At 47.7% G+C, this 27,737-nt stretch overlaps 1 pseudogene; it reads right to left on the bottom strand.

The window, feature by feature from the left end:
- The window catches only part of LOC115128801 (triple functional domain protein-like), a 141,183-nt pseudogene that overhangs the window by 50,880 nt on the left and 62,566 nt on the right, over positions 1-27,737 (bottom strand).

Raw genomic sequence — 27,737 nt, 5'->3', positions numbered from 1 at the left:
AGAGAGATGGAGAGAGATAAAGAGAGATGGAGAGAGCTAGAGAGAGATAGAGAGAGATGGAGAGAGCTAAAGAGAGATGGAGAGAGCTAGAGAGAGATGGAGAGAGCTAAAGAGAGATGGAGAGAGCTAAAGAGAGATGGAGAGAGCTAGAGAGAGATAGAGAGAGATGAAGAGAGCTAAAGAGAGATGGAGAGAGCTAGAGAGATATGGAGAGAGCTAAAGAGAGATGGAGAGAGATGAGGAGAGCTAGAGAGAGATGGAGAGAGCCTGTAAATTGTGTGTGTACCTGTTTGGCGCTGCGTTCGAACACCACGTATTGCTGGCACTGGTCTAACCGTCTTTTCCTCATGGTCCAGAAATGGAGAACACGGTTCTCTCTCTGTAACAACTCATTCAGGATGTCTGACCGCAACACAAACACAGAGATTACACTAGATTAGATAGATTGATGTTTTGTGGTTGCTTTAGGAACAGGTCAAAGGTAGAATTACCACAGTGTGTGTGTGTGTGTGTGTGATACTCACTCTTGACCTGTTGTTCTGGTGCTTTGACATGGCTGAGCATCCCAGGCATGTTAACACTGTTCCTGTGCATGTACTTCAGGAACACATCAGCATTACGTCTGGCCAGGGTACATGCCTACAGAAGCACACACAGTTAGAGACATGGGTCATAGCTGTATACGTGTGTGTGTGTGTGTGTGTGTGTGTTCCTACCTTGAGGAAGGCCTCTTTCTGTTCCAGGTGTTTGCTGATCATGGGGGTGACGTGATCTGACTCACAGTTAGGACCCAGTTTGTCGGACCCCCCACACCAGTCCTCTTCCCTCTTATACTCCTGCTCCAGGCTCTCCAACACACTGCACACCTACAGATCACAACACAGGATTAAAACTACAGCTCCCATAACACACCACAGCTCCCATGACATTCCAGGAGGCTTTCCAGCATACCTACAGGACACAGCACAGGCTCCGCCAGTCTCCTTAACTGAAGCTAATCTACTAACGTAACTAGCTAGTTAGCTCTACTAGAGCTAAATGAACTGGATACCAAGAGCAATAGCGCCCCCCACCTGTTTGGAGGTCTTGTAGATGGCTACAGAAGTATTTATCTAACGATGTTATTAGGGAATTACAACACCTATTAGAGTACTATCTCCCTACCTGTGATTACATAATAACCCATAACTATAACAGCCACAGCACCCCCTACCTGTTCGGAGGTCTTGTAGAAGGCTACAGAGGCGTTGACCAGCTTCAGCCTGTCCTCCATCTTCAACATGAGCTGCTGCCAGTGAGACGCTACGTTCTCAGCACAGTCTCTGATCAGGTCCATGTCATAGTGGTTGGCCTGCAGTAACGCCTCAGCCTTCTGCTGCACCTGCAGAGCACTCTGGTGGGTTTTCTACGAAGGAGAGCAGAGAGGGATGAGGAGAGACACAGAATATCGTAGCTCTGTGTTGCACCTTATAGTTTTATTATAGAACATCAGATGTGTTTAAAGAAATGAGTGAGGGAAAAGGTAAACAGGAGGGGGGAAAGCCAGAGAAAGTGGGAGAGATAAAGGTAAACAGGAGGGGGGAAAGCCAGATAACGTGGGAGAGATAAAGGTAAACAGGAGGGGGAAAGCCAGAGAAAGTGGGAGAGATAAAGGTAAACAGGAGGGGGAAAGCCAGAGAAAGTGGGAGAGATAAAGGTAAACAGGAGGGGGAAAGCCAGAGAAAGTGGGAGAGATAAAGGTAAACAGGAGGGGGAAAGCCAGAGAAAGTGGGAGAGATAAAGGTAAACAGGAGGGGGAAAGCCAGAGAAAGTGGGAGAGATAAAGGTAAACAGGAGGGGGAAAGCCAGAGAAAGTGGGAGAGATAAAGGTAAACAGGAGGGGGAAAGCCAGAGAAAGTGGAGAGATAAAGGTAAACAGGAGGGGGAAAGCCAGAGAAAGTGGGAGAGATAAAGGTAAACAGGAGGGGGAAAGCCAGAGAAAGTGGGAGAGATAAAGGTAAACAGGAGGGGGAAAGCCAGAGAAAGTGGGAGAGATAAAGGTAAACAGGAGGGGGAAAGCCAGAGAAAGTGGGAGAGATAAAGGTAAACAGGAGGGGGAAAGCCAGAGAAAGTGGGAGAGATAAAGGTAAACAGGAGGGGAAAGCCAGAGAAAGTGGGAGAGATAAAGGTAAACAGGAGGGGGAAAGACAGAGAAAGTGGGAGAGATAAAGGTAAACAGGAGGGGGGAAAGCCAGAGAAAGTGGGAGAGATAAAGGTAAACAGGAGGGTGGAAAGCCAGAGAAAGTGGGAGAGATAAAGGTAAACAGGAGGGGGAAAGCCAGAGAAAGTGGGAGAGATAAAGGTAAACAGGAGGGGGGAAAGCCAGAGAAAGTGGGAGAGATAAAGGTAAACAGGAGGAGGGAAAGCCAGAGAAAGTGGGAGAGATAAAGGTAAACAGGAGGGGGGAAAGCCAGAGAAAGTGGGAGAGATAAAGGTAAACAGGAGGGGGGAAAGCCAGAGAAAGTGGGAGAGATAAAGGTAAACAGGAGGGGGGAAAGCCAGAGAAAGTGGGAGAGATAAAGTGAAATCTGAGCTTGTGAGATCAGGCTGGTTAAACAAGGCTAAAGGGATATAGAGCTACTGTAGAGAGAAAGAAACATAAAGAGAGAATATATATATATATATGTACTTATTATTGTGTATAAAAAGGATGTGTGTTGGTGTTTGCGTCGCGGAGTGATGAGCTCACCTCGATGGCATGCTGGAACTGTTCGTGTTCTCTCTGTAGCTGTTCTGCTTCCTGTAGAGAACTGGCTGTGATCAGACCAGCATTCAGCATAGACTCCCCATTACGGATCCAGCCCAGGACCTGCGCAGACCAGGAACCAGGATAGAACATATCATGAGAGCATTTTAGTACGGTTTCCACTGGTACTATTTGTTGGTATTTACTATGGTATTATTTCTACTGGTATTTAATAGGAAATTATGCGGTATCAATTGATGGTATTGGTGTCATCTGTGTGTGTGTGTGTGTGTGTGTGTGTGTTGTTGTTGTTGTTGTTGTTTGTGTGTGTGTACCTGTTTGACTTCGGCCTGCAGGTGTCGTAACTGTACACACTGCTCCAGGTGTCTCCTGTGTTGTTCGCCTGCGACGTCCAACTCCTGCTGCTTCTCATGGAGAAACTCCAGCAGGTCCTGAACACGAGTAGCCATGTCCACATCCCTGTCACACAGCAACTCTACACCTGGAGGGAGAGGACAGGGAGAGGACAGGGAGAGATGGGAAAAGAGAAGAGAGGGAGAGGACAGGGAGAGTACAGGGGGAGATGAGAAAAGAGAAGATAGGGAGAGGACAGGGAGAGATGGGAAAAGAGAAGAGAGGGAGAGGACAGGGAGAGTACAGGGGGAGATGAGAAAAGAGAAGATAGGGAGAGGACAGGGAGAGATGGGAAAAGAGAAGAGAGGGAGAGGACAGGGAGAGATGGGAAACGAGAAGAGAGGGAGAGGACAGGGAGAGAGGGGAAAAGAGAAGATAGGGAGAGGACAGGGAGAGATGGGAAAAGAGAAGATAGGGAGAGGACAGGGAGAGATGGGAAAAGAGAAGAGAGGGAGAGGACAGGGAGAGGACAGGGAGAGATGGGAAAAGAGAAGAGAGGGAGAGGACAGGGAGAGGACAGGGAGAGGTGGGAAAAGAGAAGAGAGGGAGAGGACAGGGAGAGGTGGGAAAAGAGAAGAGAGGGAGAGGACAGGGAGAGGACAGGGAGAGATGGGAAACGAGAAGAGAGGGAGAGGACAGGGAGAGATGGGAAAAGAGAAGATAGGGAGAGGACAGGAAGAGATGGGAAAAGAGAAGAGAGGGAGAGGACAGGGAGAGGACAGGGAGAGATGGGAAAAGAGAAGAGAGGGAGAGGACAGGGAGAGATGGGAAAAGAGAAGAGAGGGAGAGGACAGGGAGAGGTGGGAAAAGAGAAGATAGGGAGAGGACAGGGAGAGGACAAGGAGAAAGGGGAAAAGAGAAGAGAGGGAGAGGACAGGGAGAGGACAAGGAGAGAGGGGAAAAGAGAAGAGAGGGAGAGGACAGGGAGAGATGGGAAAAGAGAAGAGAGGGAGAGGACAGGGAGATATGGGAAAAGAGAAGAGAGGGAGAGGACAGGGAGAGATGGGAAAAGAGAAGAGAGGGAGAGGACAGGGAGAGATGGGAAAAGAGAAGAGAGGGAGAGGACAGGGAGAGATGGGAAAAGAGAAGAGAGGGAGAGGACAGGGAGAGAGGGGAAAAGAGAAGAGAGGGAGAGGACAGGGAGAGGACAGGGAGAGATGGGAAAAGAGAAGAGAGGGAGAGGACAGGGAGAGAGGGGAAAAGAGAAGAGAGGGAGAGGACAGGGAGAGAGGGGAAAGAGAAGAGAGGGAGGGGACAGGGAGAGATGGGAAAAGATAAGAGAGGGAGAGAAAGGCAAGGAGAGAGAGCAAGTCATTCCACTCCTCCTACAAAACGGGCTATCACAGTAGCTCATTTTCTCTGTGTGTGTGTGTGTGTGTCTGCATATCTGACAATGTAAGCTCTGTTGTGCACACGTGCGTACTGCTACTCACCAGAGGCCTGTACTTCGTTGACGTACTGCAACAGTTCCTGTCCCTGGTGGATGACATCAAAGGTCAGGTTGTTCATGGTCAGGGCCTTGTCAGCGTGGTGCTGGAGTCTCTGTTCTGCCAAGGTTAGGTCCTCTGTATCAAACTCACTCATCTGAACACTCAACTCCTCGTTCCATGACTCCAGGTCTGAGATGATCTAGGGGGAGAGAGAGAGATAGGTGAGATATATAGACTCCAGGTCTGAGATGATCTAGGGGGAGGGAGAGAGATATAGACTCCAGGTCTGAGATGATCTAGGGGGAAGGAGAGAGAGAGAGATAGGTGAGATATATAGACTCCAGGTCTGAGATGATCTAGGGGGAGGGAGAGAGATAGGTGAGATATATAGACTCCAGGTCTGAGATGATCTAGGGGGAAGGAGAGAGAGAGAGATAGGTGAGATATATAGACTTCAGGTCTGAGATGATCTAGGGGAGGGAGAGATAGGTGAGATATATAGACTCCAGGTCTGAGATGATCTAGGGGGAGGGAGAGAGAGAGAGATAGGTGAGATATATAGACTTCAGGTCTGAGATGATCTAGGGGGAGGGAGAGAGATAGGTGAGATATATAGACTCCAGGTCTGAGATTATCTAGGGGAGGGAGAGAGAGAGAGATAGGTGAGATATATAGACTCCAGGTCTGAGATGATCTAGGGGGAGGGAGAGAGATAGGTGAGATATATAGACTCCAGGTCTGAGATTATCTAGGGAGGGAGAGAGAGAGATAGGTGAGATATATAGACTCCAGGTCTGAGATGATCTAGGGGGAGGGAGAGAGAGAGAGATAGGTGAGATATATAGACTCCAGGTCTGAGATGATCTAGGGGGAGGGAGAGAGAGAGAGATCGGTGAGATATATAGACTTCAGGTCTGAGATGATCTAGGGGGAGGGAGAGAGATAGGTGAGATATATAGACTCCAGGTCTGAGATTATCTAGGGGAGGGAGAGAGAGAGAGATAGGTGAGATATATAGACTCCAGGTGTGAGATGATCTAGGGGGAGGGAGAGAGAGAGAGATAGGTGAGATATATAGACTCCAGGTCTGAGATGATCTAGGGGGAGAGAGAGAGATAGGTGAGATATATAGACTCCAGGTCTGAGATGATCTAGGGGGAGGGAGAGAGATAGGTGAGATATATAGACTCCAGGTCTGAGATTATCTAGGGAGGGAGAGAGAGAGATAGGTGAGATATATAGACTTCAGGTCTGAGATGATCTAGGGGAGGGAGGGAGAGATAGGTGAGATATATAGACTCCAGGTCTGAGATTATCTAGGGGAGGGAGAGAGAGAGATAGGTGAGATATATAGACTCCAGGTCTGAGATGATCTAGGGGGAGGGAGAGAGATAGGTGAGATATATAGACTCCAGGTCTGAGATTATCTAGGGGAGGGAGAGAGAGAGAGATAGGTGAGATATATAGACTCCAGGTCTGAGATGATCTAGGGAGGGAGAGAGAGAGATAGGTGAGATATATAGACTCCAGGTCTGAGATGATCTAGGGGAGGGAGAGAGAGAGATCGGTGAGATATATAGACTTCAGGTCTGAGATGATCTAGGGGAGGGAGAGATAGGTGAGATATATAGACTCCAGGTCTGAGATTATCTAGGGGAGGGAGAGAGAGAGAGATAGGTGAGATATATAGACTCCAGGTGTGAGATGATCTAGGGGGAGGGAGAGAGAGAGAGATAGGTGAGATATATAGACTCCAGGTCTGAGATGATCTAGGGGGAGAGAGAGAGATAGGTGAGATATATAGACTCCAGGTCTGAGATGATCTAGGGGGAGGGAGAGAGATAGGTGAGATATATAGACTCCAGGTCTGAGATTATCTAGGGGAGGGAGAGAGAGAGAGATAGGTGAGATATATAGACTCCAGGTCTGAGATTATCTAGGGGAGGGAGAGAGATAGGTGAGATATATAGACTTCAGGTCTGAGATGATCTGAGAAAAACCGAGAGAGAGTGGGACAGAGACAGAGACAAAGACCGAGACAGGTGTGGATACACACAAGTACACACATAAGGAAAAACTTGCACACACACGAGGTGAGGAGACACACACACATAAGGTGAAGATACACACACGAGGTGAGGAGACACACACACATAAGGTGAAGATACACACACGAGGTGAGGAGACACACACACATAAGGTGAAGATACACACACGAGGTGAGGAGACACACACACATAAGGTGAAGATACACACACGTGGATGACATTTATCAGGTCATCTGAAGACTACATTTAACCACTGTGCTAAAGATAAGACAAGGGTACTTCACAGGAACCACCTCTGCCACACACGCCCTTTCCACACACGCCCTTTCCACACACGCCCTTTCCACACACTCACGTCGATGGCGTCCCTCTCGAAGATGCGTAGCTGCAGGAAGAGTTCTAGTTTGATCTTCCTCTCCTGAAACAGCTCCTCCATCTGAGCCTGGGCCTCGTCCAGCTGCTGTAGAACACTCTCTATGTGGTTTATAGAGCTGTTGTGGGGAGTCTTGTTACTGGAGATAGCAGAGTCCCTACGACACGAGAGAACACACACACACACACACTGAAGAAAATACAAAGTTGGACGTACACACACACCTTATTCGGTGCAGCGGTAATTTCACTGGCACTAATTCAATCATTGTATAATCACACACACACGCGCACATGCACACACACACACCTCTAATCTCTCACACACACAGTGTTGTAGCAGAGTCCTGGGGGATGTTACACATAAGCCACACTGTTATGAAACCAGCATTATGTAACAATACTCAGAGGACAGAATACACCAGGGATGGAGACATAGAGAGAGATCGCTTCAGTGTGTGTGTGTGTGTGTGTGTGTGTGTGTGTAGGAGGGCCAGGTCTCACCCCACACACTTGTATGAAAATACAACCAGAATCCTGGTCAGAGCAGTCAAATACATGCAGCTCTTCTAACTGTCAACCTCCTACTCCTTCTCATCTCTTCCTCATCTCTCATCTCTCAATTCCCTTTCTCTCTCCTCTGCCAGTTCACTATGGGAGGATGCTGGTCTCTCTCTCCTCTGCCAGTTCACTATGGGAGGATGCTGTTCCCTCTCTCTCTCCTCTGCCAGTTCACTATGGGAGGATGCTGGTCTCTCTCTCCTCTGCCAGTTCACTATGGGAGGATGCTGGTCTCTCTCTCCTCTGTCAGTTCACTATGGGAGGATGCTGGTCTCTCTCTCCTCTGCCAGTTCACTATGGGAGGATGCTGGTCTCTCTCTCCTCTGCCAGTTCACTATGGGAGGATGCTGTTCTCTCTCTCTCTCCTCTGCCAGTTCACTATGGGAGGATGCTGGTCTCTCTCTCCTCTGCCAGTTCACTATGGGAGGATGCTGGTCTCTCTCTCCTCTGCCAGTTCACTATGGGAGGATGCTGTTCTCTCTCTCTCTCCTCTGCCAGTTCACTATGGGAGGATGCTGGTCTCTCTCTCCTCTGCCAGTTCACTATGGGAGGATGCTGGTCTCTCTCTCCTCTGCCAGTTCACTATGGGAGGATGCTGGTCTCTCTCTCCTCTGCCAGTTCACTATGGGAAGATGCTATTCTCTCTCTCTCTCCTCTGCCAGTTCACTATGGGAGGATGCTGTTCTCTCTCTCTCTCCTCTGCCAGTTCACTATGGGAGGATGCTGTTCTCTCTCTCTCTCTCTCCGCTGCCAGTTCACTATGGGAGGCTGTTGGTTCTCTCTCTCCCTCCTCTGCCAGTTCACTATGGGAGGATGCTGTTGTCTCTCTCTCTCTCCTCTGCCAGTTCACTATGGGAGGATGCTGTTCTCTCTCTCTCTCCTCTGCCAGTTCACTATGGGAGGATGCTGTTCTCTGTCTCTCTCTCTCCACTGCCAGTTCACTATGGGAGGATGCTGTTCTCTCTCTCTCTCCTCTGCCAGTTCACTATGGGAGGATGCTGTTCTCTCTCTCCTCTGCCAGTTCACTATGGGAGGATGCTGTTCTCTCTCCCTCCTCTGCCAGTTCACTATGGGAGGCTGTTGGTTCTCTCTCTCTCTCTCCTCTGCCAGTTCACTATGGGAGGCTGTTGGTTCTCTCTCTCTCTCTCCTCTGCCAGTTCACTATGGGAGGCTGTTGGTTCTCTCTCTCTTTCTCTCCTCTGCCAGTTCACTATGGGAGGCTGTTGCTTCTCTCTCTCTCTCCTCTGCCAGTTCACTATGGGAGGCTGTTGGTTCTCTCTCTCCCTCCTCTGCCAGTTCACTATGGGAGGATGCTGTTGTCTCTCTCTCTCTCCTCTGCCAGTTCACTATGGGAGGATGCTGTTCTCTCTCTCTCTCCTCTGCCAGTTCACTATGGGAGGATGCTGTTCTCTGTCTCTCTCTCTCCACTGCCAGTTCACTATGGGAGGATGCTGTTCTCTCTCTCTCTCCTCTGCCAGTTCACTATGGGAGGATGCTGTTCTCTCTCTCCTCTGCCAGTTCACTATGGGAGGATGCTGTTCTCTCTCCCTCCTCTGCCAGTTCACTATGGGAGGCTGTTGGTTCTCTCTCTCTCTCTCCTCTGCCAGTTCACTATGGGAGGCTGTTGGTTCTCTCTCTCTCTCTCCTCTGCCAGTTCACTATGGGAGGCTGTTGGTTCTCTCTCTCTTTCTCCTCTGCCAGTTCACTATGGGAGGCTGTTGCTTCTCTCTCTCTCTCCTCTGCCAGTTCACTATGGGAGGCTGTTGGTTCTCTCTCTCTCTCTCTCTGCCAGTTCACTATGGGAGGCTGTTGCTTCTCTCTCTCTCTCTCCTCTGCCAGTTCACTATGGGAGGCTGTTGGTTCTCTCTCTCTCTCTCCTCTGCCAGTTCACTATGGGAGGCTGTTGGTTCTCTCTCTCTTTCTCTCCTCTGTCAGTTCACTATGGGAGGCTGTTGCTTCTCTCTCTCTCTCCTCTGCCAGTTCACTATGGGAGGCTGTTGGTTCTCTCTCTCTCTCTCCTCTGCCAGTTCACTATGGGAGGCTGTTGCTTCTCTCTCTCTCTCTCCTCTGCCAGTTCACTATGGGAGGCTGTTGGTTCTCTCTCTCTCTCTCCTCTGCCAGTTCACTATGGGAGGCTGTTGGTTCTCTCTCTCTCTCCTATGCCAGTTCACTATGGGAGGCTGTTGCTTCTCTCTCTCTCTCTCTCCTCTGCCAGTTCACTATGGGAGGCTGTTGGTTCTCTCTCTCTCTCTCCTCTGCCAGTTCACTAAGGGGAGGCTGTTGGTTCTCTCTCTCTCTCTCCTCTGCCAGTTCACTATGGGAGGCTGTTGGTTCTCTCTCTCTCTCTCCCCTGCCAGTTCACTATGGGAGGCTGTTGGTTCTCTCTCTCTCTCTCCTCTGCCAGTTCACTATGGGAGGCTGTTGGTTCTCTCTCTCTTTCTCTCCTCTGTCAGTTCACTATGGGAGGCTGTTGCTTCTCTCTCTCTCTCCTCTGCCAGTTCACTATGGGAGGCTGTTGGTTCTCTCTCTCTCTCTCCTCTGCCAGTTCACTATGGGAGGCTGTTGCTTCTCTCTCTCTCTCTCCTATGCCAGTTCACTATGGGAGGCTGTTGCTTCTCTCTCTCTCTCTCTCCTCTGCCAGTTCACTATGGGAGGCTGTTGGTTCTCTCTCTCTCTCTCCTCTGCCAGTTCACTATGGGAGGCTGTTGGTTCTCTCTCTCTCTCTCCTCTGCCAGTTCACTATGGGAGGCTGTTGGTTCTCTCTCTCTCTCTCCTCTGCCAGTTCACTATGGGAGGCTGTTGGTTCTCTCTCTCTCTCTCCTATGCCAGTTCACTATGGGAGGCTGTTGCTTCTCTCTCTCTCTCTCTCCTCTGCCAGTTCACTATGGGAGGCTGTTGGTTCTCTCTCTCTCTCTCCTCTGCCAGTTCACTAAGGGGAGGCTGTTGGTTCTCTCTCTCTCTCTCCTCTGCCAGTTCACTATGGGAGGCTGTTGGTTCTCTCTCTCTGTCCTCTGCCAGTTCACTATGGAGGCTGTTGGTTCTCTCTCTCTCTCCTCTACCAGTTCACTATGGGAGGCTGTTGGTTCTCTCTCTCTCTCTCCCTCTACCAGTTCACTATGGAGGCTGTTGGTTCTCTCTCTCTCTCCTCTACCAGTTCACTATGGAGGCTGTTGGTTCTCTCTCTCTCTCCTCTACCAGTTCACTATGGGAGGCTGTTGGTTCTCTCTCTCTCTCCTCTACCAGTTCACTATGGGAGGCTGTTGGTTCTCTCTCTCTCTCTCCTCTGTCAGTTCACTATGGGAGGCTGTTGGTTCTCTCTCTCTCTCTGCCAGTTCACTATGGGAGGCTGTTGGTTCTCTCTCTCTGTCCTCTGCCAGTTCACTATGGAGGCTGTTGGTTCTCTCTCTCTCTCCTCTACCAGTTCACTATGGGAGGCTGTTGGTTCTCTCTCTCTCCTCTACCAGTTCACTATGGAGGCTGTTGGTTCTCTCTCTCTCTCCTCTACCAGTTCACTATGGAGGCTGTTGGTTCTCTCTCTCTCTCTCTACCAGTTCACTATGGGAGGCTGTTGGTTCTCTCTCTCTCTCCTCTACCAGTTCACTATGGGAGGCTGTTGGTTCTCTCTCTCTCTCCTCTACCAGTTCACTATGGGAGGCTGTTGGTTCTCTCTCTCTCTCTCCTCTGTCAGTTCACTATGGGAGGCTGTTGGTTCTCTCTCTCTCTCTCCTCTGCCAGTTCACTATGGGAGGCTGTTGGTTCTCTCTCTCTCCTCTACCAGTTCACTATGGGAGGCTGTTGGTTCTCTCTCTCTCTCTCTCTCCTCTGTCAGTTCACTATGGGAGGCTGTTGGTTCTCTCTCTCTCTCTCCTCTGCCAGTTCACTATGGGAGGCTGTTGGTTCTCTCTCTCTCTGTCCTCTGCCAGTTCACTATGGAGGCTGTTGGTTCTCTCTCTCTCTCCTCTACCAGTTCACTATGGGAGGCTGTTGGTTCTCTCTCTCTCTCCTCTACCAGTTCACTATGGGAGGCTGTTGGTTCTCTCTCTCTCTCCTCTACCAGTTCACTATGGGAGGCTGTTGGTTCTCTCTCTCTCTCCTCTACCAGTTCACTATGGGAGGCTGTTGGTTCTCTCTCTCTCTCTCTCCTCTGCCAGTTCACTATGGGAGGCTGTTGGTTCTCTCTCTCTCTCCTCTACCAGTTCACTATGGAGGCTGTTGGTTCTCTCTCTCTCTCCTCTACCAGTTCACTATGGGAGGCTGTTGGTTCTCTCTCTCTCTCCTCTACCAGTTCACTATGGAGGCTGTTGGTTCTCTCTCTCTCTCTCTACCAGTTCACTATGGAGGCTGTTGGTTCTCTCTCTCTCTCCTCTACCAGTTCACTATGGGAGGCTGTTGGTTCTCTCTCTCTCTCTCCTCTACCAGTTCACTATGGGAGGCTGTTGGTTCTCTCTCTCTCTCCTCTACCAGTTCACTATGGGAGGCTGTTGGTTCTCTCTCTCTCTCTCCTCTGCCAGTTCACTATGGGAGGCTGTTGCTTCTCTCTCTCTCTCTCCTATGCCAGTTCACTATGGGAGGCTGTTGCTTCTCTCTCTCTCTCTCTCCTCTGCCAGTTCACTATGGGAGGCTGTTGGTTCTCTCTCTCTCTCTCCTCTGCCAGTTCACTATGGGAGGCTGTTGGTTCTCTCTCTCTCTCTCCTCTGCCAGTTCACTATGGGAGGCTGTTGGTTCTCTCTCTCTCTCTCCTCTGCCAGTTCACTATGGGAGGCTGTTGGTTCTCTCTCTCTCTCTCCTATGCCAGTTCACTATGGGAGGCTGTTGCTTCTCTCTCTCTCTCTCTCCTCTGCCAGTTCACTATGGGAGGCTGTTGGTTCTCTCTCTCTCTCTCCTCTGCCAGTTCACTAAGGGGAGGCTGTTGGTTCTCTCTCTCTCTCTCCTCTGCCAGTTCACTATGGGAGGCTGTTGGTTCTCTCTCTCTGTCCTCTGCCAGTTCACTATGGGAGGCTGTTGGTTCTCTCTCTCTCTCTCCTCTGCCAGTTCACTATGGGAGGCTGTTGCTTCTCTCTCTCTCTCTCCTATGCCAGTTCACTATGGGAGGCTGTTGGTTCTCTCTCTCTCTCTCCTCTGCCAGTTCACTATGGGAGGCTGTTGGTTCTCTCTCTCTTTCTCTCCTCTGTCAGTTCACTATGGGAGGCTGTTGCTTCTCTCTCTCTCTCCTCTGCCAGTTCACTATGGGAGGCTGTTGCTTCTCTCTCTCTCTCTCTCCTCTGCCAGTTCACTATGGGAGGCTGTTGGTTCTCTCTCTCTCTCTCCTCTGCCAGTTCACTAAGGGGAGGCTGTTGGTTCTCTCTCTCTCTCTCCTCTGCCAGTTCACTATGGGAGGCTGTTGGTTCTCTCTCTCTGTCCTCTGCCAGTTCACTATGGAGGCTGTTGGTTCTCTCTCTCTCTCCTCTACCAGTTCACTATGGGAGGCTGTTGGTTCTCTCTCTCTCTCTCTCCTCTACCAGTTCACTATGGAGGCTGTTGGTTCTCTCTCTCTCTCCTCTACCAGTTCACTATGGAGGCTGTTGGTTCTCTCTCTCTCTCCTCTACCAGTTCACTATGGGAGGCTGTTGGTTCTCTCTCTCTCTCCTCTACCAGTTCACTATGGGAGGCTGTTGGTTCTCTCTCTCTCTCTCCTCTGTCAGTTCACTATGGGAGGCTGTTGGTTCTCTCTCTCTCCTCTGCCAGTTCACTATGGGAGGCTGTTGGTTCTCTCTCTCTGTCCTCTGCCAGTTCACTATGGAGGCTGTTGGTTCTCTCTCTCTCTCCTCTACCAGTTCACTATGGGAGGCTGTTGGTTCTCTCTCTCTCTCCTCTACCAGTTCACTATGGAGGCTGTTGGTTCTCTCTCTCTCTCCTCTACCAGTTCACTATGGAGGCTGTTGGTTCTCTCTCTCTCTCCTCTACCAGTTCACTATGGGAGGCTGTTGGTTCTCTCTCTCTCTCCTCTACCAGTTCACTATGGGAGGCTGTTGGTTCTCTCTCTCTCTCCTCTACCAGTTCACTATGGGAGGCTGTTGGTTCTCTCTCTCTCTCTCCTCTGTCAGTTCACTATGGGAGGCTGTTGGTTCTCTCTCTCTCTCTCCTCTGCCAGTTCACTATGGGAGGCTGTTGGTTCTCTCTCTCTCCTCTACCAGTTCACTATGGGAGGCTGTTGGTTCTCTCTCTCTCTCTCTCTCCTCTGTCAGTTCACTATGGGAGGCTGTTGGTTCTCTCTCTCTCTCTCCTCTGCCAGTTCACTATGGGAGGCTGTTGGTTCTCTCTCTCTCTGTCCTCTGCCAGTTCACTATGGAGGCTGTTGGTTCTCTCTCTCTCTCCTCTACCAGTTCACTATGGGAGGCTGTTGGTTCTCTCTCTCTCTCCTCTACCAGTTCACTATGGGAGGCTGTTGGTTCTCTCTCTCTCTCCTCTACCAGTTCACTATGGGAGGCTGTTGGTTCTCTCTCTCTCTCCTCTACCAGTTCACTATGGGAGGCTGTTGGTTCTCTCTCTCTCTCTCTCCTCTGCCAGTTCACTATGGGAGGCTGTTGGTTCTCTCTCTCTCTCCTCTACCAGTTCACTATGGAGGCTGTTGGTTCTCTCTCTCTCTCCTCTACCAGTTCACTATGGGAGGCTGTTGGTTCTCTCTCTCTCTCCTCTACCAGTTCACTATGGAGGCTGTTGGTTCTCTCTCTCTCTCCTCTACCAGTTCACTATGGAGGCTGTTGGTTCTCTCTCTCTCTCCTCTACCAGTTCACTATGGGAGGCTGTTGGTTCTCTCTCTCTCTCCTCTACCAGTTCACTATGGGAGGCTGTTGGTTCTCTCTCTCTCTCCTCTACCAGTTCACTATGGGAGGCTGTTGGTTCTCTCTCTCTCTCCTCTGTCAGTTCACTATGGGAGGCTGTTGGTTCTCTCTCTCTCTCTCCTCTGCCAGTTCACTATGGGAGGCTGTTGGTTCTCTCTCTCTCCTCTACCAGTTCACTATGGGAGGCTGTTGGTTCTCTCTCTCTCTCCTCTACCAGTTCACTATGGGAGGCTGTTGGTTCTCTCTCTCTCTCTCTCTCCTCTGTCAGTTCACTATGGGAGGCTGTTGGTTCTCTCTCTCTCTCTCCTCTGCCAGTTCACTATGGGAGGCTGTTGGTTCTCTCTCTCTCTGTCCTCTGCCAGTTCACTATGGAGGCTGTTGGTTCTCTCTCTCTCTCCTCTACCAGTTCACTATGGGAGGCTGTTGGTTCTCTCTCTCTCTCCTCTACCAGTTCACTATGGGAGGCTGTTGGTTCTCTCTCTCTCTCCTCTACCAGTTCACTATGGGAGGCTGTTGGTTCTCTCTCTCTCTCCTCTACCAGTTCACTATGGGAGGCTGTTGGTTCTCTCTCTCTCTCTCTCCTCTGCCAGTTCACTATGGGAGGCTGTTGGTTCTCTCTCTCTCTCCTCTACCAGTTCACTATGGGAGGCTGTTGGTTCTCTCTCTCTCTCCTCTACCAGTTCACTATGGGAGGCTGTTGGTTCTCTCTCTCTCTCCTCTACCAGTTCACTATGGGAGGCTGTTGGTTCTCTCTCTCCTCCTGTTGTCTATTCCATCCTACTCACATTCTGCCCACTCTCTGAAACGTTCATATTCTGCTCAGTTACTTCCAATTTTTTTGTGTTAGCACATCTGTGGGTGTGTGTGTATACGTGCACGTCTGTCCCTGTGTGTGTGTGTGTGTGTTTGTTTGTACCAGCCTGTGGGTGTGTGTCTCGTGTCTGTCCCTGTATGTGTGTGTGTGTTTGTCCCAGCCTGTGGGGGTGTGTCTCGTGTCTGTCCCTGTATGTGTGTGTGTGTTTGTCCCAGCCTGTGGGGGTGTGTCTCGTGTCTGTCCCTGTATGTGTGTGTGTGTTTGTCCCAGCCTGTGGGGGTGTGTATGTTTGTCCCAGCCTGTATGTTTGTGTATGTTTGTCCCAGCCTGTATGTGTGTGTATGTTTGTCCCAGCCTGTATGTGTGTGTGTGTTTGTCCCAGCCTGTATGTGTGTGTATGTTTGTCCCAGCCTGTATGTGTGTGTGTGTGTTTGTCCCTGTATGTGTGTGTATGTTTTTCCCAGCCTGTATGTGTGTGTGTGTTTGTCCCAGCCTGTGGGGGTGTGTCTCGTGTCTGTCCCTGTATGTGTGTGTGTGTCTGTCCCTGTATGTGTGTGTTCTACCTGAGCTGCTGGATGAGGTCCTCTCCCTCCTTGATGACGTTGACAGTGACCTGCAGGATGGTCTGCTGCTGCTGGCTGAAGCGTTTGATCAGGTCCTGCACCGCCTCCACAGACTCAGCATACACATCATCTAACAGCTCCTTCTGCAGCTCCTCCAGCCACGTCCACAGCTAGGGACAGAGAGTTAATACACACACACACACATACACATCATCTAACAGCTCCTTCTGCAGCTCCTCCAGCCACGTCCACAGCTAGGGACAGAGAGTTAATACACACACACACACACATCATCTAACAGCTCCTTCTGCAGCTCCTCCAGCCACGTCCACAGCTAGGGACAGAGAGTTAATACACACACACACACATACACATCATCTAACAGCTCCTTCTGCCACGTCCACAGCTAGGGACAGAGAGTTAATACACACACACACACATACACATCATCTAACAGCTCCTTCTGCAGCTCCTCCAGCCACGTCCACAGCTAGGGACAGAGAGTTAATACACACACACACACATACACATCATCTAACAGCTCCTTCTGCAGCTCCTCCAGCCACGTCCACAGCTAGGGACAGAGAGTTAATACACACACACACATACACATCATCTAACAGCTCCTTCTCCAGCTCCTCCAGCCACGTCCACAGCTAGGGACAGAGAGTTAATACACACACACACCAACCCAGCATGTCGCACACACACAATCCAGTTGAATGTTGCACTACCCCCACAAAACACACACACACACTTCGTACCTCTTTGACGTGTGTGTGGAAGGCGACAGACATGTCCAGCAGGACTTTGCGTTGCTCCACCCTCCTGACAAAGTCCTGGATCCGGTCCTCCAGCTGGTGGGCTGCCTGGTAGATCTCCTCTGGGTCACACTCTCCTGTCTGGGCCAGCTGCTCTGCTGCCTCCAGCAGCTTGTCAGCGTTAGTATAGGTGTTCTGGAGGAGGGACAGAACCAGCACACAGAGAAAGACAGAGGAGAGAGACAGAGAGGGGGAGAGAGATAGAGAGGGGGAGAGAGACAGAGAGGGGGAGAGAGACAGAGAGGGGAGAGAGCCAGAGAGGGGGAGAGAGACAGAGAGAGACAGAGAGGGGGAGAGACAGAGAGGGGAGAGAGACAGAGAGGGGGAGAGAGACAGAGAGGGGGAGAGAGACAGAGAGGGGAGAGACAGAGAGGGGAGAGACAGAGAGGGGAGAGACAGAGGGGGAGAGAGAGACAGAGAGGGGGAGAGAGACAGAGGGGAGAGAGACAGAGGGGGAGAGAGACAGAGAGGGGAGAGAGACAGAGGGGGAGAGAGACAGAGGGGGAGAGAGACAGAGGGGGAGAGAGACAGAGAGGGGAGAGAGACAGAGGGGGAGAGACAGAGAGGGGGAGAGAGACAGAGGGGGAGAGAGACAAAGAGAGAGGGAGAGACAGAGCGGGGAGAGAGACAGAGAGGGGGAGAGAGACAGAGAGGGGAGAGAGACAGAGAGGGGGAGAGAGAGGGGGAGAGACAGAGAGGGGGAGAGACAGAGAGGGGGAGAGAGACAGAGAGGGGGAGAGACAGAGAGGGGGAGAGAGACAGAGAGGGGGAGAGAGACAGAGAGGGGAGAGAGACAAAGAGGGGGAGAGAGACAGAGAGGGGGAGAGAGACAGAGAGCGGGAGAGACAGAGAGGGGGAGAGAGACAGAGAGGGGGAGAGAGACAGAGAGGGAGAGAGACAGAGAGGGGGAGAGACAGAGAGGGGGAGAGAGACAGAGAGGGAGAGAGACAGAGAGGGGGAGAGAGACAGAGAGGGGGAGAGAGACAGAGAGGGGGAGAGAGACAAAGAGGGGGAGAGAGACAGAGAGAGGGAGAGACAGAGAGGGGGAGAGAGACAGAGAGGGAAGAAACTTGACTGAATATATTTAGTGAAAAGATAGAGAGAGGAAGTACTGTATGTGATAGAAAGAAGAAGTACTGTATGTGATAGAGAGAGGAACTACTGTATGTGACAGAGAGAGGAAGTACTGTATGTGAAAGAGAGAGGAAGTACTGTATGCGATCGAGAGAGGAAGTACTGTATGCGATCGAGAGAGGAAGTACTGTATGTGACAGAGAGGAAGTACTGTATGTGACAGAGAGAGGAAGTACTGTATGTGACAGAGAGAAGAAGTACTGTATGTGACAGAGAGAGGAAGTACTGTATGTGACAGAGAGGGAGTATGTGACAAAGAGAGGAAGTACTGTATGTGACAGAGAGGAAGTACTGTATGTGACAGAGAGGAAGTACTGTATGTGACAGAGAGAGGAAGTACTGTATGTGAAAGAGAGAGGAAGTACTGTATGTGACAGAGAGAGGAAGTACTGTATGTGACAGAGAGAGGAAGTACTGTATGTGACAGAGAGAGGAAGTACTGTATGTGACATAGAGAGGAAGTACTGTATGTGACAGAGAGGAAGTACTGTATGTGAAAGAGAGAGGAAGTACTGTATGTGAAAGAGAGAGGAAGTACTGTATGTGACAGAGAGAGGAAGTACTGTATGTGAAAGAGAGAGGAAGTACTGTATGTGACAGAGAGAGGAAGTACTGTGTGTGAAAGAGAGAGGAAGTACTGTATGTGACAGAGAGAGGAAGTACTGTATGTGACAGAGAGAGGAAGTACTGTGTGTGAAAGAGAGAGGAAGTACTGTATGTGAAAGAGAGAGGAAGTACTGTATGTGACAGAGAGAGGAAGTACTGTATGTGAAAGAGAGAGGGGGTACTGTATGTGACAGAGAGAGGAAGTACTGTATGTGAAAGAGAGAGGAAGTACTGTATGTGAAAGAGAGAGGAAGTACTGTATGTGACAGAGAGAGGAAGTACTGTATGTGAAAGAGAGGGGGTACTGTATGTGACAGAGAGAGGAAGTACTGTATGTGAAAGAGAGAGGAAGTACTGTATGTGACAGAGAGAGGAAGTACTCTATGTGACAGAGAGAGGAAGTACTGTATGTGAAAGAGAGAGGAAGTACTGTATGTGACAGAGAGAGGAAGTACTGTATGTGAAAGAGAGAGGAAGTACTGTATGTGAAAGAGAGGGGTTACTGTATGTGACAGAGAGAGGAAGTACTGTATGTGAAAGAGAGAGGAAGTACTGTATGTGACAGAGAGAGGAAGTACTGTATGTGACAGAGTAAGTACTGTATGTGACAGAGAGAGGAAATACTGTATGTGACAGAGAGATGAAAGTGAAATGTCAGAAAGGTCGACCAAGAGAGGAAAGGTAAAGAGAGAGAAAGATGTAAAAGCACATGGTTCTATCCTACCTGGGCGACCTCCTCGAAGTCCTCATGTCGTTTCTGTAGTGCTCTGGCTCGATGGAGGGACTTCCCAACGCCTGTGTGTTTACTCAGGAACGCCTCCCCATGGTTCTCTATCCAGTCCAGAACCTGCATACACACAAGTATGCACAGTTAGCGAAGTGGCATAGAATTGAAGGCTGTGGGCCACAGGAAAAATGCAGTGTCATGCTGCCAGTCCAACACTAGGGGAGCTCTAGGGTTGATCGACAGAACAGCATACTACTCCAGTCAGAAGGCTGAGAGAGATGACAGAGAGGATGAGTTCCCTCCTGTCTGGTACTGTCTAGATGAGATACAGCTTTTGTCAAATTGAAGTCAAGTTGCATTTTTTTGCATTTTAGCTAACCCTTGATTTGATTTGATTTGGATTAACCCTTTTCCTGACCTACTATGTTAATTCTCCTAACCTGCTGGGTAAGTTCTCCTATACCTGCTACGAAAAATCTATGTTGACAAAAGCTGTATTCCATCTAAACGAAACCCTCCCGTCCCTCCCTCTTCACACCTTCCCTGTCCTGCTCTCTCCCTCCTCATTCTATATCCCTCTCTCTCTACCTCTACCACTTGGCAGAATACAACTCATCTGAATACTGGCCAGCAGCGTCACCATGGCAACAGTTACCTTGGCTACGGGGGTGAGACTAGTGAGTGTATCCATACATTTCTAGTATATGTATCATGTACGTTGCCTTCAGAAAGTATTCACACCCCTTGACTTTGTCCACATTTTGTTGTGTTACTTAATTAGATTTTTTTTTAAATCACTGGCCAACAAACACAATATCCTGTAATGTCAAAGTAGAATGATGTTTTCCAGTTTTTTTTACTAATTAATTAAAAATGAAAATCTGAAATGTCTTGAGTCATTAAGTATTCAACCCCTTTCTTATGGCAATCCTAAATAAATGAACGAGTAAAAATGTGCTTAACAAGTCATAAAATAAGTTGCATGGACTCACTCAATGTAAAATAATAGTGTTTGACATGACTATCTCATCTCTGTACCCCAAACATACAGATAATTGTAAGGTCCCTCAGTCAAGTAGTGAATTTCAAACACAGATTCAAACACAAAGACCAGGGAGAGAACCTATTGGTAGATGGGTAAAACAAAAAAAAGCAGACATTACGTACATTAATACAGTGCCTTGCGAAAGTATTCGGCCCCCTTGAACTTTGCGACCTTTTGCCACATTTCAGGCTTCAAACATAAAGATATAAAACTGTATTTTTTTTGTGAAGAATCAACATCCAGTGGGACACAATCATGAAGTGGAACAACATTTATTGGATATTTCAAACTTTTTTAACAAATCAAAAACTGAAAAATTGGGCGTGCAAAATTATTCAGCCCCCTTAAGTTAATACTTTGTAGCGCCACCTTTTGCTGCGATTACAGCTGTAAGTCGCTTGGGGTATGTCTCTATCAGTTTTGCACATCGAGAGACTGACATTTTTTCCCATTCCTCCTTGCAAAACAGCTTGAGCTCAGTGAGGTTGGATGGAGAGCATTTGTGAACAGCAGTTTTCAGTTCTTTCCACAGATTCTCGATTGGATTCAGGTCTGGACTTTGACTTGGCCATTCTAACACCTGGATATGTTTATTTTTGAACCATTCCATTGTAGATTTTGCTTTATGTTTTGGATCATTGTCTTGTTGGAAGACAAATCTCCGTCCCAGTCTCAGGTCTTTTGCAGACTCCATCAGGTTTTCTTCCAGAATGGTCCTGTATTTGGCTCCATCCATCTTCCCATCAATTTGAACCATCTTCCCTGTCCCTGCTGAAGAAAAGCAGGCCCAAACCATGATGCTGCCACCACCATGTTTGACAGTGGGGATGATGTGTTCAGGGTGATGAGCTGTGTTGCTTTTACGCCAAACATAACGTTTTGCATTGATGCCAAAAAGTTCAATTTTGATTTCATCTGACCAGAGCACCTTCTTCCACATGTTTGGTGTGTCTCCCAGGTGGCTTGTGGCAAACTTTAAACAACACCTTTTATGGATATCTTTAAGAAATGGCTTTCTTCTTGCCACTCTTCCATAAAGGCCAGATTTGTGCAATATACGACTGATTGTTGTCCTATGGACAGAGTCTCCCACCTCAGCTGTAGATCTCTGCAGTTCATCCAGAGTGATCATGGGCCTCTTGGCTGCATCTCTGATCAGTCTTCTCCTTGTATGAGCTGAAAGTTTAGAGGGACGGCCAGGTCTTGGTAGATTTGCAGTGGTCTGATACTCCTTCCATTTCAATATTATCGCTTGCACAGTGCTCCTTGGGATGTTTAAAGCTTGGGAAATCTTTTTGTATCCAAATCCGGCTTTAAACTTCTTCACAACAGTATCTCGGACCTGCCTGGTGTGTTCCTTGTTCTTCACGATGCTCTCTGCGATTTTAACGGACCTCTGAGACTATCACAGTGCAGGTGCATTTATACGGAGACTTGATTACACACAGGTGGATTGTATTTATCATCATTAGTCATTTAGGTCAACATTGGATCATTCAGAGATCCTCACTGAACTTCTGGAGAGTTTGCTGCACTGAAAGTAAAGGGGATGAATAATTTTGCACGCCCAATTTTTCAGTTTTTGATTTGTTAAAAAAGTTTGAAATATCCAATAAATGTCGTTCCACTTCATGATTGTGTCCCACTTGTTGTTGATTCTTCACAAAAAAATACAGTTTTATATATTTTTGTTTGAAGCCTGAAATGTGGCAAAAGGTCGCAAAGTTCAAGGGGGCCGAATACTTTCGCAAGGCACTGTATATAAATAAATACATATATATATATATATATACACACACACATATATACATATACATATATACGTATATATATCTTTGAGCATGGTGAAGTTATTGATTACACTTCAAAGATACAGGCGTCCTTCCAAACTCAGTTGCCAGAGAGGAAGGAAACAGTTCAGGGATTTCACCATGAGGCCAATGGTGACTTAAAAACAGTTACAGAGTTTAATGGCTGTGATAGGAGAAAACTGAGGATGATTAGTTACTCCACAATACTAACCTAAATGACAGAGTGAAAAGAAGGATGCTTGTAGAGAATAAAAATAATTCAAAACATGCATTCTCTTTGCAATACGACACTTATTAAGTAAAACTGCAAAAAATGTGGCAAAGAAATGTACTTTATGTCCTGAATACAAAGTGTTATGTTTGGTGTGAATCCAACACAACACATCACTGAGTACCACTCTTGATATTTTCAAGCATGGTGGTGACTGCATCATGTTATGGTTATGCTTGTCATCGGCAAGGACCAGGGAGTTTAAGATAAAAAGAAACGGAACAGCACGAAGCACAAGCAAAGTCCTAGAGGAAAACCTGGTTCAGTCGGTTTTTTAACATACACTGGGAGACAAACTCACCTTTCAGCAGGACAACAACCTAAACACAAGGCCAAATATACACTGGAGTTGCTTACCAAGATGACATTGAATGTTCCTGAGTGTCTTAGAGACTTAAGCTGTAATCGCTGCCAAAGGTGCTTCTACAAAGTATTGACTCAGGGGTGTGAATAGTTACGTAAATTAAATATTTCTGTGTTTAATGTTCAATACATTTGCAAACATTTCTAAAAACGGCCTTTCACTTCATCATTATGTGGTATTGTGTGTAGATGGGTGAGATGTTTTTATATTTTGAATTCAGGCTGTAACACAACAAAATGTGGAATAAGTCAAGGGGTATGAAACCTTTCTGAAGGCTCTGTATGTGATCCCTGCGGGCATTGAACCAACAACATTGGGAAGAGCTTGGCTCTAGCAACGCCAACTGAGCCACACAGGCACAGAACTAGTCCACACCTGCTGTACGTCTTGCTGGAACACACACAGCTGGAGCCTCTGGTGCAGGCGGACTTTGCGGTGTTGCCAGATATTCTCTAGTTGTCTCTGGTGGTGCAGCACCTCGTGTATCACATCCAGCACGTGGTGCACCGCCTTGCTGTAGTTGGCCGAGGCTGTCAGTGAATCAGCTCCCCCCGGGGTCAGAGGGCGCTGGAGCTTATCCAATAAGGCCTTACCATCTTGGCTGACCTGGGGGAGGGGGAGGGAGGAAGGCGTGATCACATACACACACTATAGAACTTGCTAGTGACACCTCACACACACCCACACACAGGTATGTTACCTCTGGGTATGCAGCAGTGCCGTTTACCTCTGAGTAGGCAGCAGTGATGTGTTCGTAGAGGCCCTGGTGGTGGTGGATAGCATCCTCTAGGTCCTGGAGCTCCGAGGGTAGATCCACCTCTCCACACGCTTTACACCACGAGTCCACATTACCCATGTACTGTAGAGACAGGAACACAAACACATTACACACACTCTTTACACCACAAGTCCACATTACCCATGTACTGTAGAGACAGGAACACAAACACATTACACACACTCTTTACACCACAAGTCCACATTACCCATGTACTGTAGAGACAGGAACACAAACACATTACACACACACTTTACACCACGAGTCCACATTACTCATGTACTGTAGAGACAGGAACACAAACACATTACACACACACTTTACACCACGAGTCCACATTACTCATGTACTGTAGAGACAGGAACACAAACACATTACACACACACTTTACACCACGAGTCCACATTACTCATGTACTGTAGAGACAGGAACACAAACACATTACACACACTCTTTACACCACAAGTCCACATTACCCATGTACTGTAGAGACAGGAACACAAACACATTACACACACTCTTTACACCACGAGTCCACATTACCCATGTACTGTAGAGACAGGAACACAAACACATTACACACACACTTTACACCACGAGTCCACATTACTCATGTACTGTAGAGACAGGAACACAAACACATTACACACACTCTTTACACCACGAGTCCACATTACTCATGTACTGTAGAGAGAGACGACACACATCATACATCACAGGAGGGCGCCTCGAAATAATGTCTGGAATGGAGTGAATGGTGATTCCATTACTATGAGCCTGTCCTCCCTAATTAAGGGGCCACACATTATATAAACACACAATTTATACACGGCAAACAACTTAAAACACACGCATATTATACACACACACACAACAAAAGGTATATACTATTGTTCTATTCTGTATTATTCAGAGATTCACTGAATTATTCTACCATGATGACCTGGATTTCACATGGCTAGGTTAGATCTCTGTAAATTGTTCCAATCCTTATGGGACAACAGAGGAAGACATGGCAGAGAAAATGTTTTAAAAAGACGCCTCGTGGGAATATTAAACAGACAGTAGGATTCTAATCAAATGTTCGTCTCACTGTACGACCACATCATACACTGATCACACACACACACACACACACGGGGATGTGTGCATGCATTCTCCATGTGCCTGCCCTCGAGCAATCAGAATGCACAAAGAGAGGAGAGAGAGGCTTTGTGAAGTAGTATCTATGGGAAATGGTTCAATTCCTTGGAAAACACACTGTTTTATCTTTCTTTAACGGTGGAACATGAAAATAATAAGATGGAATATTCCTATTGGGAAAGATAACCGCCCAGATTCTGTATTTGGAATTAAACAAACAAATCAATTATCTGTGTGTGTGTGTTTGCCTGGATATGTGTGTCCCTGCATACGCGTATACAGCATGTTCACACCGCTAGTGTGTGTACCACCACCACCCACCTGGTCACATTTCTGGTGGAAGGCGGCAGACATCTCCAGCAGTGTGCTGCGTTCGTCCAGGGCCGCAGCGAAGGCTTTCCACTCCGCTTCCAGCTGACCTGAGATCTGTTTAATCTGCACCGAGGCATAGTGACCTGACTCCAACAGCCTGTTACCCACGGACATTATCCGGTTGATGTTCACATACACGTTCTGGAGAGGATGGAGGAGAGAGAGAATCACTAAAACAATACAGAAAGACACTACAGAAAAAGAAGGAACAGCACGTCAGAAATCAGCTCAATGTAATTGAAGAACCCATAGACTCCAACCACTTCTGGGAAAATCGGAAAACACTAAGCAAACAACAACATGAAGAGTTATCTGTCCAAAACAGAGATGTATGGATAAACCACATCTCCAATCTTTTTGGCTCTATAACAAAGAACAAACAGCAAAAACATATACATGATCAATTACAAATCTTAGAATCAACTATTAAAAACTACCAGAACCCACTGGATTCTCCAATTACATTGAATGAACTACAACACAAAATGCAAACCATCCAACCCAAAAAGGCCTGTGGTGTTGATGGTATCCTCAATGAAATGATCAAATATACAGACCACAAATTTAAATTGGCTATACTTAAACTCTTTAACATCATCCTTAGCTGGCATCTTCCCAAATATTTTGTACCAAGGACTGATCATCCCAATCCACAAAAGTGGAGACAAATTTGACCCCAATAACTACAGTAGGATATGCGTCAACAGCAACCCTGGGAAAATCCTCTGCATTATCATTAACAGCAGACTCGTACATTTCCTCAGTGAAAACAATGTACTGAGCAAATGTCAAATTGGCTTTTTAGAAAATACGACAGACCACGTATTCACCCTGCAAACCCTAATTGACAAACAAACATACCAAAACAAAGGCAAAGTCTTCTCATGCTTTGGCATAAAGGTCTGCTATACAAATTGATGGAAAGTGAGGTTGGGGGAAAAACATACAACATTATTAAATCCATGTACACAAACAACAAAAAACACACACATTCCTTTCCACAGGGCTGTGGGTTGAGACAGGGATGCAGCTTAAGCCCCACGCTTTTCAACATATACACTACCGGTCAAATGTTTTAGAACATCTACTCATTCAAGGGTTTTTCTTTATTTTTTGCTATTTTCCACATTGTATAATAATAGTGAAGACATCAAAACTATGTAATAACACAAATGGAATGTAGTAACCAAAAAAAGTGTTAAACAAATCAAAATATTTTTTATATTTGAGATTCTTCAAATAGCCACCTTTTGCCTAGATGACAACTTTGCACACGCTTGGCATTCTCTCAACCAGCTTCACGAGGTAGTCACCTGGAATGCTTTTCAATGAACAGGTGTGCCTTCTTAAGTTTATTTGTAGGAATTTCTGGCAAAAAAATCATTCACAAAATGGGAAAAACACAAAATTGAGACTCTGCATGTAGAATTCTGCAAAAATATCCTCTGTGTACAATGTAAAACACCAAATAATGCATGCAGAGCAAATTAGGCCGATACACGCTAATTATCAAAATCCAGAAAAGAGCCATTCAATTCTAAAACCACCTAAAAGGAAGCGATTCCCAAACCCTCAATAACAAAGCCATCACCTACAGAGAGATGAACCTGGGGAAGAGTTCCCTAAGCAAGCTGTTCCTGGGGCTCTGTTCAAACACAAACAGACCCCACAGAGTCCCAGGACAGCAACACAATTCCAACCAAAGGAGGGAGAGAGGGAGTGGAGATCATGGGGAGAGAGAGAGGGGGACGGGTGAGGGAGAAAGAGGGGGACTGGTTGGGGAAGGGGGAGGGAGAAAGGGAGGAGGGAGAGAGGGGGACAGGGTGAGAGAGAGAGAGAGAGAGAGAGAGAGAGAGGGGGGGGACGGGGGAGAAAGAGTGACGGGGTGGAGAAGGGGTAGAGAGAGAGGGGAACGGGGGTGGGAGTGCGAGAGAGTGGTATAGGGTGGGGAAAAGAGAGAGGGGGAATGGGGAGGGAGAGAGAGAGAGGGGAATGGGGAGGGAGAGAGAGAGAGGGGGATGGGATGTGGAAGGGGGAGGGAGGGAGGGAGAGAGAGAGAGAGAGAGAGAGAGAGAGAGAGAGAGAGAGAGAGAGAGAGAGAGAGAGAGAGAGAGAGAAGAAAGTGAGGGAGGGAGGGAGGGGTGGGGAAGGGAAGGGAGAGAGAGGGAGAGAAAGAAAGTGAGGGAGGGAGGGGGTGGGGAAGGGGGAGAGAGGGAGAGAGGGGAAGAGATTGATTTGGCTTATTTTGCTATTCAGATAACAGACAAATAAATATACAGATATTTCATAACAATCCAAAAACAAAAGAAATGGAGTCAGCACTTTGTCCACACAAAACAAAACGTAGCTCACAGGCAAAGGACATCAATCTATGTTAGTGGATCACAGTGATTCTTCTGAAGGTAGAACATAAATAAAATGATTGAGTGATGCAAGTTTGGAAGGACGCCAGCTTTGTAAATGCTACCTATGGTCTCCCTACTGACCTATCCTCAGAGCATCTGAACTAATCACGGTATGTGTGCACACCAGAGGGGGACAGAGAGACAAAACAAAAAGAGAATTACTTGACACATTGGAAAGAATTTACAAAAAGAACTGAGCAAACTAGAATGCTATTTGGCCCTAAACAGAGAGTACACAGTGGCAGAATACCTGACCACTGTGACTGACCCAAAATGAAGGAAAGCTTTGACTATGTAGACGCAGTGAGCATAGCCTTGCTATTGAGAAAGGCCACCGAATGCAGACCTGGCTCTCAAGAGAAGACAGGCTATGTTCACGCTGCCAACAAAATGAGGTGGAAACTGAGCTGCACTTCCTAACCTCCTATCCAATGTATGACAATATTAGAGACACATATTCCCTTCAAATTACACAGACCCACTAAGAATTTGAAAACAAATTCAATTTTGAT

Source organism: Oncorhynchus nerka, linkage group LG4, assembly GCF_034236695.1.
Source record: "Oncorhynchus nerka isolate Pitt River linkage group LG4, Oner_Uvic_2.0, whole genome shotgun sequence".
Classification (NCBI taxonomy): Eukaryota; Metazoa; Chordata; class Actinopteri; order Salmoniformes; family Salmonidae; genus Oncorhynchus; species Oncorhynchus nerka.
This window is presented reverse-complemented; position numbering and strand designations above follow the sequence as displayed.